Raw genomic sequence first — 5,451 nt, forward strand, 5'->3', positions numbered from 1 at the left:
ACACACACACACACACACACACACACACACACACACACACACACACACCATACTCTAGGTGACATATTTATGTTTATGATGTGAGAGACTGGCTCTAACTGACAAACTATTATGGACACTCAAATTCTTTATAGCCTATTTATCTCATCTGATTTGTTATGCATTGATTCTTTAAGATAAAAGCAAATGAAAACATTGTGCAAATAATATATTTTATATATTGTTTCTGTAGTATTACTGAAGAGACAAGTTGTAAAAATCTCACTTGGTAATAATTTTCCTGACTACTGAATCGTGGTTTAACCATTAGATATGACTGATCATATATTATCAGTCACACACCATCTACACCTAAATTCAGTACGAGACCTTTATCTGAAAATTTTAGTCACCTTATATACTTATGACCCATCACTGGGAAAAACAATCAGAAAGTCATAGCATAATATTGTTAAATTTAATTTCTAGTGTCCTAAGAAACCAATACTCCTCCAATACTCTGCTTCCTTCCTACGATAGAATTTTCCAATGGTTTATGCCAGTTTATGCTCAACATATACACATGCAGCACATTTACTCAGTGCCTCAAAATCCTGGCCCTCAAAGAAATCACAGTCAATAAAAACTATGTTTGTAAGTTATCAAGTAATGGCAATATTTTAACAATCAGAAATTATACATGTAAATGGAATTTATATCCTTTGACGATTCCCATTGAAGGTAAAGCATTAATTCCACTATCATTGCTCAAATCATTTTTTGAACATGCCTCTCAGAAGTGCCTTAAGAGCCTGACATACATTATTTTGACTATATAAATAGTGCCAAATCTTTGCTGAGAGTGGATGTGAGTTCTGGAAACTGCCAAAATTAAACCAGTGCCAAATTTAGTGAATAAGATATATGATCAAACTAGGTGTCACTATTTTGGTTCAAAAATGATTATTATAATACACTGAGATAGATTTTCTTAAGTGATTTATAAAACTGACTCCAAAGGCCATTCTAGAATATTAACAAGGGTTCTAAGCAGTGGAATGGGTATATTTTATTTTCCCAACTTCTTTGAATGATAATATTTGAATATAAAAACACCAATATAAGGTCTGCTTTGTATAATCATTTTACAACTCCTAAATAAAAGGTCCCTGTCTTAGTGTTCAATTGCTGTACTAAAACATCATGAACAAAATAACTTGGAGAGGAAAGGGTTTTTATTTTACACTTCCAGGTAACAGTCCATCACTTAGGGAAGTCAGGGCAGGAATTCAAGCAGAGAGAGAACCTGGAGGCAGGAGCTGATGCAGAGGCCATGGAGGGGAGCTTCTTACTGGCTTACTCCTCATGGTTTGCTCAGCCTGCTTTCTTTCAGAACCTAGGACCACCAGCTTAGAAGTGGTGAACCCTCTTCTATCAATTGTTAATCAAGAAAATGCCCCCACAGGCTTGTCCACAGACCAAACTTGTGGGGGTGGCACACATTTTCTCAATTTAGGTTCCCTCTTCCAAATGACTCTAGCTGATGCCAAGTTGAAAAAACACTAGCCAAAATGGCCCCTCAGTATACTGAACATACTGTCATAGAAGGAAGGACATGTAGGGTAGAACAAAAAGCTTCAGAAGGAACTTGACCTAGATTAGAATCTCGATTTGCTTCACAACTGCTTGTCTGACTTTAGAGAAGTCCAGACTCTCTAAAATGAAACTGGCTAGGGCCAGAGAGATTAATCAATAGGCAGAGGCACTTGCCACTGGCCTGACTTGAATTTAATCCCCAAGACCAACATGCTGGAAGAAGAGAACTGACTTCTGCAAGCTATTCTCTGACCTCCATATGCACACTGTGCCATATGTGCACCAACATGCCGGAAGAAGAGAACTGACTTCTGCAAGCTATTCTCTGACCTCCATATGCACACTGTGCCATATGTGCACCCAGACATACACAAAACAAAAAAAGTATTAAAATTAGAAAATCAAATAAAATTAGGCTGATTCCTGATATGTAGGGTTATTGTAAAGAGTAAGGATAATGAAAAATAAAGTGCCAACACTGTGTTGACACATGGTGGATGCTCATAAGTCATTGCTATTATTAACAACTATTAATCAGTAAAAGTCAAGACAATATTCTATCAGTGGCTTTATACGCCTACCAATGGATATGCAGTCATCCCGACAGTAATTTGTTATCAGTACTGACAGTACGCTCATAATGACAGATCAGTGGCCAACTTCTAAAAGTTTAAGGATTATTTGGAGTAACTAACAAAATGTACTTTTTACAGTGCTAGAGAGAATCAAACCTGCATGTTAGACAAAAGTTCAACCACTGAACTATACCCTAACCACAACAGCATGTATTTTTTAACACTGCACACGTTATGTGCAGTGATCATACTACACTATTCTTCCTTTTTAACAATTCTTTTGAAAACATACTACTTTATTTTATATGAATAGATGTATTGCCTGTATGCATGTCTGTACACCATGTGCATATCTGCTGGCTGCAGAGGCCTTTAGTGAACTGTCACCAGCAATCACATTTTTTCTCCTGAGTTCAAATGAAAGACAACTTACAAAGACTAAAGAGCAGCTTTAGAATAAGGAGTATACAAGAAGATTGCAAAGATAATTTAGTTCATTAGGATTACATGTCCATATAAGGAAGCCCCACCCCCACCCCAAAGGCATTTTCCAGTCTTTGTTTCAGTCTAGAACACCCAAGGAATACACCGCACTCCCATCACGAGCCCACTACAGATGAGTCAGTAGGCCAAGCAGAGTTCTCACAGCCTTTCAATGCTGTTTGGCTGGCAGAGCTGGAGGGCCTTCTCTAACAAATAACAACTCTACCAAAAGAGTAGACAACCCTGAGGCCTTGTGGTATAGTCAGGTTGCCGATTTAAAGTCACATACACCCAAATCTGTACCTCCCAGGGACAGACATTCTGGAATCAGATTCTCATCTCTGTAAACTTCTAATAGTCTGTTTAATCTGTAAAGCTGTTAGAGGCTTCAGGCAGTCAAAAAGAATTCTTGGTAGACTTAGTATGTTTCAAGAATTTTAACTTGTGTAACTAAAAGGCAATTAGGGAAAGAAAGTTCATGATCAACCATTTCTGTGGCAGAGGGAAATAGGTAGAGGGTCAGCTGTTAGCCCTTCACAGCTGGGTGCTAAACACTTTTGAATCATTCTGTGTTATTACTATTTCTAGAAAAATGACAATATCACAGTGAATTTTCACTGACCAAGACTTGCAAGGTAGGAACCACCAAACCATAACAGTGGCTATATCTGTGCTACAGAAATACACACATTCTTCTTTACTCTCAAAGTCCTTCCCATCTCGTCAATGGAATAGTTGCACTCTGAAGGGACATAGAAGGAAAATAGTCCATACAACGAGAAGGAAAGCAGTCATTGAACAAAGCAGCTCTAGACTGTTCCTACAAGCTCTGTTGAGTTACCATTCATTTTGCAAATACTTACAGAGCCAGCTGTTATATCATAGAAACAACAGTAATAGAAGTCACAGGTTTGGTCCTACATGGTTTGAATTTCAGTAGGGGAGAGAAATATTAAATAAACAAAAGGACACATGCAAGGGCACAGATAAGTGCTCTAAACAGGGGACTATGTTATTCCACAGAGATTGGGGTTGGGGAAACTAGGACAACTTCTTTCAGCAACTACCAAGTGAGTAGAGATTTCAATGGTAAATAGAAGTTACCAAAATCCCTATTAAATAAGTAGGTATGATGAAGCCCGGGAGTAAGAGGAACATACACGAATTGGTTCAGAATAGAGACAAAGACAGCAGCACAAAGATCTGAGGTCCACCCCTCAGTTTGCTCTCCAGGTGTCTGAAAGGCTTTTGTCAGCATGGAGAAGATTAAAACACAATGTTAAAAACTAGATCAACCATAATACATAAAACACCACTATCTAAGAAAATCTAACCTGTTAATATCAAACTCATCATTGTATTCTTGGAACATCTTCAAGATAATACTATTCCTTCCCACTAATAACACTGAATCAGGACAATGGTGGCCTACAGGAGACCTTTTAAGTTATTTCAGGGAGAGATGCATTGTACTCCATTTAGAATTCAAGCACTAATAAGTGTATTAATGATTATTATAAATCTCTTCAAAGCATTTCATTATCATTTTTAGATTTGTATTGGGAGGAAAAAATGCTTAAGGAAAAAAATGGTTGTCAGTGGCGCACTATTGCTTTCACAGCTCTCAGGTAACTTGAAACAGCCCCTTGCAGCTTCTGGCCTAGCTGATCCCTAATAAACAAGTCACAGAACTTTCTATTTGTAACACTGGAATCAGCCATTAATTCAGGCGCAATAGCCTTGTGAACAATTATACTCATTCTATATATAAAACTGACAGATAAGTGAGTTGCCCAAGGACATGAAACTATTCAGCTTTTATTTCTCTTTCTAGAAAACATACAAGATGTGCCCAGCTTCAGTGCCATCCCCAAGTTGTCCTAAGAGCAGCAGAGGAAAAATTCCAGTATAGTTATTCTAAATGAACTCCTCTCTGCAGAATAACTTCGAGGCCAACAGTGACATCCACAGATCAAGGCCAGAATATGAACACAAAGACAAATGAGAACACCCAGTCTCTAGCAGTGGTTTTAGAATTTAAAGAAGACTGCACTCCAAATAGTACCCTCTCTCTCTCTCTCTAGTTCCTTTCATGTCCAACCAACAGCCAAGAAAGTGATCTCGCTGGGCTAGAAAAGTTCAGGAATGCACGATACATCCAATCGTCTATCCCTGCACTGGAGGCTGGGACTGACAAGACTAGCTTCCTTGAATGTCTGTCTTCGATCCTCCTTTTACATAGTAATGGACTTAAAGAGATCAGTGAACTCACCTCACAGCTTATTAAAGAGGAACAAAGAATCACTTGGTTACCTATGGCCTCGTCTCCAATCTAGGTCTTGTCTCAGTTTACTTCCAAAGACGTTTTCTAAGTACTTACTATATGACAGATGGGGTGGGTGGGTGGGAAGTGCTGTGGAAGGGGACAATCAGGAAGTGGTTTCTGTTTTGGAAGCTCACATCTCACAGAGAGAACAGTTTTACAACAGTTTGGCAAGTGAACGGACAGAGATTTAGACTTTAGCCAGTGTTTTCTCTGCACTGCCCACTACGGATTTCAAGTCTTGGAAATAAGCAGAGCAATACCGACTTCTTGCGAATAAACTTACAGCAAAGGCTAAGAAAATGCGTATGGAAACGATCAGGTTCATCCCCCAAAGGTATTATGTAAGATTTACAATACCCTGGCAACGACTCTAAAAATTCAGTATCTCAGATATCTGTTCGATAAATAAGCAAAGTAACGGCAGACAGGCATAAATCCAAGGAAAACTCCAAGAGCTGGAACTAGAGGAAACATCTGGGAAGGTGGCCGGGG

General features: G+C 38.6%; 1 protein-coding gene across 1 annotated transcript in view; it reads right to left on the reverse strand.

The window, feature by feature from the left end:
- The window catches only part of Tmem185a (transmembrane protein 185A), a 31,807-nt gene that overhangs the window by 25,697 nt on the left and 659 nt on the right, over positions 1-5,451 (reverse strand). The window lies entirely within an intron of this gene.

Source organism: Microtus ochrogaster, unplaced genomic scaffold (genome assembly GCF_000317375.1).
Source record: "Microtus ochrogaster isolate Prairie Vole_2 unplaced genomic scaffold, MicOch1.0 UNK45, whole genome shotgun sequence".
Taxonomy (NCBI): Eukaryota; Metazoa; Chordata; class Mammalia; order Rodentia; family Cricetidae; genus Microtus; species Microtus ochrogaster.